This window comes from Diceros bicornis, chromosome 6, assembly GCF_020826845.1.
Source record: "Diceros bicornis minor isolate mBicDic1 chromosome 6, mDicBic1.mat.cur, whole genome shotgun sequence".
NCBI lineage: Eukaryota > Metazoa > Chordata > Mammalia > Perissodactyla > Rhinocerotidae > Diceros > Diceros bicornis.
This window is the reverse complement of record NC_080745.1, coordinates 3,861,862-3,873,965: the sequence shown is the minus strand read 5'-3', so window position 1 is coordinate 3,873,965 and position 12,104 is coordinate 3,861,862.

Sequence of the window (12,104 nt, the reverse complement as noted above, 5' to 3'; positions counted from 1 at the left end):
CTCTGGAGAATTCAGAGGAAATGCCACTGATGATGTGAAAAGAGCTAGGGCTTGAGACCCACACAGATCAGGCTCAAATCCACCTTATCCTGCTTCTCAGCTGTGTGACCTCCAGCAAGATGCCTAATATCTCTGAACCTCAGGTCTTTCCTGTAAAATATGAAGGTGAAATGATGTCACTCCTGTAAGTAATGGGACAATTTGAGGGCCTGGTACAGAGAAGTTGCTCAGTAAAGACTACCTCTCGACCACCCCCTTTTGTGGGGACAACTTAGAAAAGCAAAAACACCCAGATTCTCCCAAGCACATGCCCTGTCACCACCTAAAGATCCCTGGGTATCATGCCTTCTCACTGGCAGCTTAGCACCAGGTTGGGTAATGGGCCTCTGAGCACCCCTGGCAGCCACATTTGCCGTGGCTCCCCTCCCAGCACCCTCTTCCCCGCCCATGCTCCCCAGCCAGCCAGCTCCAGAACACAGCCCGAGTCTCCTCCCTCAGGATGAGCTGTAAGGATACCAGAGAGACTTCCTGCAGCCCCCTCCCCTCCCAACTGTTCCTCCTCTGTTCTTGTTCATCACCCTCAGCTCCTACCACCCTGGAGACCTGGGAACCACCCCAATGTGTCTGGTGTTTGAGCTGAACGACAGAGGGGAAGCCAAAGGGACTCTGTCGTGCACCCCATTTGTAGACAGGAAAACAGACCCAGAGAGAAAGCGTGAAGCCCCCGGGAGTCAGGGCAGCCCCAGCGTAGGAGCCTGTCCTCATATCCCTGCAGTGGTCTCTGTCTTTCTCTGCCACATCAGATGCCCCTCCCTAGTCCCATTCTCCACGTGTGCTCTCTGCTCCCTCCCTCTATGATGACCCAGCACTTTGGGTGTTGGAGTCCCCTGGTGCTTTCCTCTTCTGTGAGCTGCCACGGGGCTGTCTCCTCTCCCAGCAGTTTGTGCCCTGAGGGCAAACCCCCACCTTGGGGTCTCACTCTCTCAGTACAACAAGAGCAGGGGTGGAACGTGCTGAGTGGACACAGAGACACCCTTGAGCTGTGTGGCACACGTCCAAAGATAGTAGCTCAGGAAATCACAAACATGCCACAGAGCCAGCTCCCCTCCCTTTCCAGGGCATGTGGCTTTGTCCCCTCAAGGCCACTTGCTGAAGCACAGGATGAATGGGCTCTGACAATTGACGGAATGGAGCACTTTGAAAGCAAAATGGGACAGTTAGCCACTCTCCACTTCCGGGTTGCTAAAACTACACCAGCCTGTGCTTGAAGAGCGGCTGAAAATATCTAATGGAGAAATATTCAGTGTCAATGCAAGCTTTTCTATTTTTTCCATTCTCTGAGAACCTAGGCACATGAAATAATGGCTGTTCTTGGATCTGAACTCTAAAGAACTAAGGGACTCACACACAGGCTCATGGAGAGCTCAGAGACACGTGGATGCCCAACCAGCACCCTCACTGCCCTGATTTCATCACCCCCATGCCAGTCTGCTCTCTTTGCCAGTTCTGGGATTTGCACGTGGTAGCCTTTTCTCTTTAGGATTGTGGGGTATGCGTGTGGGTGTGGGTGTGTGGGTAAATGTAGTCTGTACGTAAAACTGATGGCGCTCTTCTCAGAGGCATCTACAGGACATCTACTCCCCTGGGACCAGAGCAAAAACCAGATGCAGTCAGGTCAGATGCTCTGCTGCCTGCACAGGCAACACTGGCAGTCTGGGAGTCTGATTTAAGGATTGTGCTGGGTGGGCAATGCTCTGGAGAGCTGTGAGCTTGGAGACCTTGCAGAAGCCTTGGGCCACGGCCCACCCCTGCTAGGAGCCAATGTCAGGATGGCCGCAGGAACCCCAGCCCCTCTGAGATCACAGAGACAGCCTTTCTCTTATCCTGAAGGTTCCTTCTGAGGATGCATTTGCTTTGGATCCAGGTTGGCTTGGCTGACGTCCAAGGCCTGCTCAGTTGACCTTTGTCAATGATGACCACGGAGAGTTGGGAATTCGGCTTATTATCCCAACTCGCTGGCTAGAGTCCAGCTCTGGCTACCCAACCTGGCTCAATGTCGGGCGTCTCAGCTGAGCCCTGCCCACTTGCCATCCCACAGTCTGGCCTTCTTGGCCCATCAGAGGCAAACCCTCATTTGCCGCATCCCTCGGCGGCACTGCTCGTTCGCTCCTGCCCCACCACAGTCCCCTCTCTGGAGACAGTGTCTTTAATCCAGAATGCATTTAGTCGGTGCAGTCATTGATGGAGGAATTAGTCCATGGTTTTCTCTCTTTTGTTAGCAGTCAAGGTTTTGCTAAAGATCTCTGTACTTCCTGTTTTTCAAACAGCTGCCACACAACTCAGTTCTCTCTCCTTCCTTCTCCATTCCCTCTGGCCTCTTCCAAGCCTAAGAGATGCCCATCTCTGTCTCCCTTTGTGCCAATCCTGTCAGCATGTCCTGATGGAGTTCGTGTGGTGGCACCATGCTGGGCATGGGTGAGACAGCCAGAGGGGGATAAGTCAGATCCCTTCACTGGAGGAGTTTCCAGCCTAAGAAAAGGGTCAGAAACCCACAGAGGTAACTTATACTCCAACAAGGTGAGGCCAGAACAGAGGTGGGCCCCTAATGCAGTGGGAGGGTCTCACCATGGAATCCACAAGTGCTACTCAGAGGTTTTGAAGGACAAAACAGGAGCCCAATTGGGCTGGCCCCGTGCTGTGGTAGTTAAGTGCATGAGCTCCGCTGCTGGTGGCCCGGGATCCAAACTGATGCACCGCTTGTCATGCCATGCTGTGGTTGTGTCCCATATAAAAGTGGAGGAAAATGGGCACAGATATTATCCCATGGCCAGTCTTTCTCAGCAAAAAGTGGAAGATTGGCATGGATGTTAGCTCAGGGCTGACCTTCCTCACAAAAAAAAAAAAAAGAAACTCAACATGTGTGCTAGAGTATAGAAGGAATTGGAGCAGAAGGGATGATGTGAACAAAGATGCAGAGTACAACAGGGTGTTGAGTTCAGGGCAGCAGGGGTGGGGATGGCAGGAGGAACATGGGAAACAGGACTCAAGGCATGGAGTGGGCCCTGCAGAGAGGCTGCCTGGGGAGGGTCAAGGTGGCCCTCTCCATGTCAAAGTTGGTTTGTAAACATGATCCCAAGGCTACAGTTTTACCACAAACCCTGAACTGAAGATCTGTGCAGTTTCTTGCAGAGTCAGCCTTCCAGGATTCTGAGTGCTCCCAAGCCAGGAAAATACCATGACCACCTCTAAATTCCTACCCTTCCCTTTGGGCTGCCTGAGCCGTCCCAACTTACTTCCAATCATAAATGGGAGAAAAATAACTATTAAAACAATGAAATGGTGCCAAACTGAGGATTCTAGAGGAGGGAAGGATTCTTCTCAGAAGAGGATGTTCCCTTTGTTTTAGATGGTCCTTGTAGCTTTTTGGTTACAAAAGATGAAGCCCAAGAGGACTCTTTAGATGGGAGAGAAGAGACTGAGCAGAGCTGGACAGTTTTGCTTAATAACTTTGCTTTTGTTTGGGTGTGATCTCCCGTTACCTCTAGGGAGAGTTGGCTGCTGGTGGGGGCTCTGAGTGTAGAGGGTATAGAGGGAGTAGAGACAGGGCCAGTGTCCTCGATGTCTGACCTGTGCACAGCCTGCTAAGAAGGGTCTAATGCCTGGTTTAAGGCTCTGCTGTTGTTGCCTTGAAATTCTTAAGAGCCCTGCATTTTCAATTTGCACTGGGCCCAGCAAAGTATTTAGCTGATCCTGAAAAAAGGTGTAGACAAGCGTATATTGGTAAAGGATTAATGACCAGCTCTCTGAAAGAAAAACTCTGACTGGTAGCACTGGCCAATTTCCATGCTGTAAACATTCCTACCTTGGCCCATTTTAAGCTACCAAAGAGTGAATAACAAGCTTGCAAGATTCTTGAAAATTTCACAACCGACTTGCAAGTTGGTGTGAGCCAGCTCCAGCACATCACTGGATGTAAGGCGAGGGTCTTGGCAGATAAAGGGATTATGAACACCCCCACCACCACCAAAATGACAGTTGGGAGAGTGTGGAGAGAGGCCAGCGTGAGGAGAGGAGGTCAGCAAGAAATCCCTGTAGCAGGAAAGGCTGAGCGACAGGAGGGCAAGGATGTCTTCTATTCAGCTTTCAGCTGTTTTCTGTTTCAGTACTGGAAACCCCCTCGAGTGCATCTAAGCCTTTCAGAAAGTCTGGTCCATACTTGGCTGGTGTTGAGGGCTTGGGGAGTGAAGGAGGAGCCAGCTGGGTGTCATTAGGGCTTTCCTGGATACTCTGGTTCTCCTCCTGGGTCAGGGCAGGACTGTACTGCCCAGGGCCCTGAAGTCGGGTGCGGTCATGTGACTCGCTGTGTCCAATAAAACTTGAGCAGAGTTGTCAGGCATCATTTGCCACATTCCTTCCCCTGCCCTGGGACTGGTGAATTTCCTGATGGTGGGAGCCCCGTCAGCCTGTGTCCCTGACTCTGAGTGAGAATTTTGTGGAGCAGAACACACAATGGACACACAGTGTGAGAGAGAAAGCATTCTTTGTTGTTTTAAGCCTCTGAGACTTGGGGGCTGTTTGTAATTGCAGCAGAATCTAGCTCCACCTGACGGACACATGGAGCGACCACAAGGGGGTAAGGAGCAGTCAAGACTGAGTGGAGACTGGCACTGTGAGAAGTGATACAAGAAGCCAGGAGAGCAGAATTGGAAGCCAGATGTGGCCAGGAAAATGGAAGACCCTGAAAATCCTCAGGAATACGTGGGATGGGGCTTGAGGAAGTTTTCTGGCTATCAGGTGACACAGTGTTTCCTGAATATGCACATTTTATATGGCCCGTCTCCCCAGCAAGGAAGGAATAACGTGTGTGGCAGGCACAGGTCAAGGATCTACAGCCAGGAGACCCAAAGTTAAGCCTCGATTCCAGCGCTGGAAGTGACCTTGGAGTGACCTTGGATAAGTCCTTTCCTCTTCTGTGGACCTCTCAGTTCTCAGATCCCTCCCAGCTCTGACATTCTATGACCCTCTGTCTTTGTCACGGGCATCATTCATCACTTACTTGGCTCCTCAGCACCTCCTGCCTACCTGATGGCCTACTTCTTGGGAAATGGGCTCTGTTTCAACTTCCTGGAGCCCCTCCAGAACATACAAGTGCCCTCTGCTCTGCAGGGTGTGCGTGTGTGTGTGTGTGTGTGTTTGTGTGTGAGAGAGAGAGAGAGAAAGAGTGAGAGTGAGTGAGTGAGGGAGTGAGAGAGAGAGAGAGAGAGAGAGAGAGAGAAAGACTACAGCCAGAAAGGTTTACCAAGCTGATCTTGCAAAGTCTTACTTAGGGGCCGGCTACATGGCTTAGTGGTTAAGTGCACCCGCTGCGCTACTGGTGGCCCGGGTTCGGATCCCGGGTGCGCACTGACGCACCGTTCGTCCAGCCATGATGAGGCGGCGTCCCACATACGACAACTAGATGGATGTGCAACTGTGATATACACTTATGTACTGGGGCTTTAGGGAGAAAAAGGAGGACTGGCAATATATGTTAGCTCACAGCCGGTCTTCCTCAGCAAAAAGAGGAAGATTGGCATGAATGTTAGCTCAGGGCTTATCTTCCTCACACACACACAAAAAAAGCCTTACTTTAAAATATCGTTTTCCCTGGAGAGTAATATACTCAGTTGGAAACGTTGCTCCTAATTCTCACCACAAAGGCCTCTGCTGCCACGCTGACACAAACACACACACACACACTTTCACCAAAACTGACCAGTTTTGTGCTCTCCAGCACCAGAGAGGGCCCTGCCCTTTGCACCCACCCCTTCTCTGGCCTACCAACCCCCGAAAACTTTCAAGGCCATATGCGATATGAACCCATACCTTCTTTGGCCATAAAATGACTCGTTTTCTACCTGGGTTCACACTGCAAACTATATTATGGTGCCCATCACACTCTACCACAATCAGACCTTAAGGCTAGAAGCTTCCATCTCTTTGCTGCCTCCCACAGAACCTGATGTCCATTCATTCATCAAGTCCTTACAGAGTACCTACTATGTGCGAGGCAGAAGGGACAGAGTGATAAAGGACACCCCTGCCTTCAAGGAAGTCCCACCAGACCAGGTGAGGGACAGACACCTGAGGAGCCGGCTCTGCCATGGCATGCTGAGGGTGGGAAAGCTGTGGCAGCAGGGGTCATGGAGCACATTCTGGGATGAGAGTCCCCAGGAGGAGGCTTTGAGCTTGGTAGGATTCCACCAGGCAGGGAAGCGTGGGGGTGGAAGGGGCACTCCATACAGAAGCCCCAGCATATGCAAAGGCCAAGGTGTGCACAGCTCATGACCGGGGACACTGGCTGGAGCCCCGAGTGATGGGGGAAGAGGAGCCTGGGGAAGAGGATGAGGCAGTGGTCAGCAGATTTTAGGCAGTTAGAGAATGAGTGAGTGAGTGAATGACCCCCTTGATCATGAAGCCAGTAACCTGGTACTGGTCCTTAGACCTATTCCTTCGTCCTTAGCAAGGACTCAGCTTGGTTTCAGGGCTATGTGTAGGGCTAGGATAGATCTCAGAATGAACTAGATGGTTTAGACATGGGACAAGCCCCGATCCCAGGACCCACAAGTAGAGTGGCAAGACTGGCAAGCAGACACACAGACCTGGGTTCTAGTCCTGGCTCTGCCACCTCCCAGCTGTGTGAGCTTGGTCAGGTGCCTTGAGTTCTCTGAGCCTGCTTCCTCGTTCCAACCTATGAGGATGGTTATGGGGACTGACTAAGAAAGCATCTCTGACAGTGCCTGCTGCAGTGTAGAGGAGGTGTGTGGAATCTGAAACTTTTGTTCAAGCTCAAGTTTCAAGCTGATGTGATCATTAGTTCAGAGCTTGACAGCGGCACCATAAGGTGGAATTAGCAACTTCAGAGCGTTGAACATTCTAGGCAGAGCTGGCTTCAAGGGCGTGTGATGGAGTCCTGTGCTCAGAAGGCCCCATGCTTGGGGCTTCAAGTTCTGCAGTTGCAACCTTGAAGTTATTATTTCTCTTTGAATTTGTTTTCATGAGAAACATCTGATGGAACAATGGAGCACACCCCAGGGGCTTGGAGCCTCAGCCCTCATGTGTTCCTGCCTACTGTTGCCTCCCTGGGATGGTGTCTCAGCTGCTTGCTCCTCACATGCCGGCACCCCCAGAACCCATGACCTCCTCTATCCTCTGTCTGGGAGCAAATGGGTGGAGTCAGCCAGGAAGACTCACATTCCACAGTGAGTCACCCTCCACCTTCTGCAGGGGCCTTGGGGTAGGTGCAGAAATGGCGGGTGCAGTGAACACCCGATCCTGTCTCAGGGCAAGGCAAGGAGACAATGCCTGGGCACTAGGTGGGTGACTCAGCAGGGGCATCTTGCCCACCCCTCATCTAGGTACCAAGTGTATCATGGCACAGAGTTTAGAGGAGGTTGAAGGTTGATATTGGGGGGTTGCCTGTCTGCCATGGGTGGGTTGGTGGGCTGTGAGAAGGGGAGGTCGACTTCCCCGACTCCACCCAGGGCCTTGCATTTTTCCCTTGCATCAGGCCCTACAAATCATGCAGCCAACCCTGGTTAGAATCTGTTTCCATTTTCCCATCCTCAGCTCAGAGTCCACGGTCCTTATGTGATGTGGCCAAATTGCTCTGAGCATCTGATACGCACTGGTGAGATGAGGGGGGGAGAGGCAATCACATCATTCGGCGCTGGGGTAGACAGCTGGTGAGGGGCATCTAAGGGACAGAGAGCCAGCGCCTCCCAAGCTTTAATGTAAATGGCAATCGACTGGGATGTTGTGAAAGTGCAGATTCTGATTCTGGAGGTCTGTGCAGGGCCTGAGATTCTGCATTTCTAACATGCTCTTGCTTCATGGACCACATTTTGAGTAGTGAAGTTCTAGAAGCCTTAACCTAGGAACAGCGTGGCCTCCAGACTGATGCCCGGCAAGCCCCTGTAGGAGCTCTTATGACAGGCAGAGGGAACGACTGCTTAGAACTTAGCCAGCAGCCCACACTGTGATGACTCACCAGTAACTCTGTGTCCCCGGACACTTCAGCTGATAATGTGGGAATGCTTAGTCAATGTGGTCATCAGCAGAGTAATTAAAAACTCGCCCATAAATAACCTCACTCAATCCTCACAACTTTATCAGGCAAGTATAAAAAGGCTGCTTTATAGATGAAGGAATTGAGGCACAGATGATGGGGGGATGTACTCTAGGTTGCAACCGTCAAGTGGCAGAGGTAGGATCTGAACTCAGATCTGGCTAAGGCCCTTCCCACTCTGCCAGCATCACTAAATTTAAGTTTCTAGGCTGGCATAGCTGTGGCTGGAAGCTGGTCCCCCTGCCCATCATGTGCCCCCCCGATCTTGCAGGAGCCCAGAGTGTGAGGTGTTTGGCCTGTGCCCTGGGCCCCCTGGCCAGCCTCCTCTGCACCCCTAGCCAGCAGTCACCTCTGCCTTCAGCCACTCGATATTGATCTCCCCATCCTCGATCTGCTGCCGTAGCTGCTTGGCTACTGTCTTCTCGTCTCCATGATCTGCAGCAGGTGCAGGTACTTCTGCATCAGCTCTTCACACTCCCTGGCCAGGGTCTGGTAGATGTGGACAGACAGATGTGGTAAGACACTGCCTTCTTGTCCCCCAAGAGATCCAACCAGAAATGGGGCTCTGCCACTGACTGCAATTAGGAGATGGTCCTGACTCCCAGATATGGTGTGCGGGGCATTGACCTGGCTGCTGTGCTGTTACTGACTGCTCTGGCTCCTTCTCCAAATCCTGTCTCACATTCTGACCTCTGGTCCTCTAACTGATCCTGTTCTCTCCCCTCTCCCTCCGATCCACATCCTAGGGCCTTTGTACAGGCTCACTCTCTTGTTAGACATAATGCATCTGCTGACTTGAAGTTAAAGTCAATGCTCAAATTGAACAACAAGGATGTGACAGCACATCTGTTTACAACATGGTTCACTGAATATTTTGAGTCCACTGTTGAGACCTACCACTCAGAGAAAGAGATTCCTTTCAAAATATGACTGCTCACTGGCAAGTGCTGGGGTTCCCATGGAGAGACTGATGTTGGTGTGTGCCCCCCTCCACACACGCACCAAAGTTAGGAAAAGTCTTATGACTCGCATAATAGAGGTCTCTGAGGAGAGCAGGGCCAGAATCTGAAGTAGCTCTGAAATGGCTTGAGGGAGCAAGGAAAGGAGCCTGGTCTGGGTTTTTGTTGTGGTTGGAGGTTTTAAAGAAAAATTATTTAATGACACCTGTCAAAGATGGTAAGGCATATTTTATTCAGAACCACTGTGATACGTAGGGACCACCGTGATGGGATTCACAGCGGGGGAGAAATGAGATTGGACTCTACTCTGAATGCAGCATGGGCAAGTGGGAATTCATGGCCAGGCAGCATGGTGGGGGTCACAGGATGGAAAATTACTAAGAGAAAAAACAAGTGTTGGGGTTTCTGGCTAACCTGACCTAACAGGATTCTTACCAAAGAGAGGCCAGAGTGATCAGACACCACCTGAGGGATGGTGGAGGAGGAGGAGGAGCCTGAGCAGATCTCGATGGTGATCAGACATACGGGTGGGTGTTCTGGTTAAACTGAATTAGCAAGGTTCTTGCTAAAACTGGATTTTACAAGGAAGTGTACAGACAGGCCTACAAGAAGGTTCAGGAGCCTGACTAAAGTTTGGTCAAAGCAAGAAATCTTTGCCAGGCGTGAGACCAGGGCAAGAGTTCTGCACACAGACAGGGATTGTGTGGTTGGATCCGAAGCCAGTTCCAGAGAAGGGACTTCTTAATCCTGGTGGGGAAGGAAAAAGCCTCCCAAGAACCATTGCCCCAGCCCCGCCCAGCACGCCCCTCCCCTCCCTGACTCCCTGCTGCCCCTCCTGCCCCAACAGCCATGGGCTTGTCAGGCCAGCGCCAGAGCACCGAGGGCGGATGGAAAGAGCGTCCAGACCCGCAGGGACCTGGTTGTCAGACGCACCGGTCTCACTATGGGAGCTGCCCCCACCCGCTCCACCTGAGGAGCTGCTCCCCCCGACGGCCCCGCCCCAAACCATGCCAGCCAGTCCCAGCGGCTAAGAGTCCAGGCGAGCACAGTCTTCCATGCTGACCGGTGCAGGTGCCCCTACCCGCGTCCCTCTCCCCGCTGCCCAGGAGAATGAGCAGAATGTGATGCTCAACCACTGGGGCCAATCCAGGTGAGCAACGTGGGCAGGGCCAGAAGTGTGGGCGGAAGTGCATCGGTCGCCATCTTGGCGTCCGGCGGGGCCCCTCTCGGAGGGCCGGCCACATTCTCCCTCCCCCCTCGGTCTGGGTCATTTGCTATGAACACCGCAGCAGCGACCCATCAGGGCAGCGGAACAGACGCGTTTTGGCAGCGCTACCCCAGGGTGGGTGCATCAGGCAGCAGTTTGCCTAGGCCCACAGACGTGGCCATCTTGCTTTACGGAGGACAGATGGGCACGCGCCGCCATCTTGCCATCCTGCGGGGCGTGGGGACCAGCTCCCACTTGCTGCACAGTGTCGCTTTGAGCCCTACTCTTGTGGCAGTCCCACTGTGGGGCGGAGAAGAGGGGGCCGGAGCCTGGCAGCATGACAGCCTGAGGCCCGGGATGGTGATCACTGCACTGCCACGAACTGCTCCCACCACTGGGCAACGAGGAGAAACAGCCATCTCATTCCACAGGTAACCAGCTGCTGCCGCCCAGTCAGACCCCTGGTGTTCCAGCCCAAGGCAGGCAGCACTCTGTGCTTGGGGCCTCGGGGCCGGTCCAGAAGGTGAGTGAGCGCCGGGCGCTATGTGGCCTTGGTCTGTGCCACTGTCTCTGCTCTGGGCACCTCGGGCCACTGCGGCCATCCCATGGCCACTGGCACCCACCTTATGGCCTCCACCACACTGTCACCCCCACCCCCTGGCCACTCTGCTCTCCACTGATTCAGGCTGGGGCCAACAATGTCAAGAAACAGGGTATTCTGGAAACACTCTTTCTTAGGTCACTATCTTCTTGCATTTGCCATGACTTTTCTGCTCTTTTGATGGCAGGGAGCCTGCCTTGATCTCTGAGATCAGGAATGTGGCTGAGCAAATGCAGCTTCTACCTCCAAATTGACACGCCTCTCAGATGCTCTGTTGCTAGAAGGGTCCTGGCAGTGCAGGGAAAGGTGGCTCTGCACTGGAGGTGAGTCCTGGAGAGGCGTCTGACTCTGCAGATTCTGCATGTGACAGCATCCTGGGTGGAGGAGGTTGCAACCCACTCCTCACTGGGAGGCTTACCCTGGGGACTCAGGGAAGGGGCTCCTCTCTTCACTTCTTCCTTGGGATCCCACAGCAAGATGAGGGGTTTGCCTTCCCTTTGGCCTGGCTCCCTTCATGAGGGCTTCTGGAATTCAGCCAGTTGAGTGAGTCCTTTCCTGCAGACTCTGCAATGGAGGTCCCAGAACAGTGCACTGAAGACATTCTACTTTGAAAACCTCCTGGCAGATCCTTTTGTTTCATGTTGCAGGTTGTTATTGAATATTTAAAGACCTGAATGCCACTTGTTGTCTTTAGTCTTATTCAAAGTTAACAGTGGTTTGTTTTAAGTCGGAAGTTGTTACAATCCATCCAAAGAACTAGTAATGTGAGCTTGTTTCAGAAGTCAGAGAACATGCTTTCTTGACAGTTTCCTTCAGAGTCTGTGTCCCAAAAGTTTTGTTACTGTTTTTGAGAATGATGCAAAACACTACAGAGAAGGTTGCTCTTGGCATGTGTCATTGTTTAACGTGGTATGGGGGCAAAGGAAGTGGGGGTCCTTTTGTAACTTGTCACAAAGCATTGAGAAATGTTAGAAGGTCAGGTTGCTTGGAACTCCCTGAGGACCTAGTATCCACTCGGCCTCATGAGGGTTAGATGAACTCAGGAGGAGAAGAAAGCCTCGAGAGAGACCCCCTTCCTCCCCATGTGCATAGTTTTCTCTAAATAGAGATTTTACCTTAATGAGGAGAAAAGATTATGAAGTGTCTTGGTCAGTACATTTCAGGGGCTGGTTGCTTGGTACAGGAAGCAGTTTTCCTCCTGGTAGTGGAAGGACAGGAGGAACACAGAAC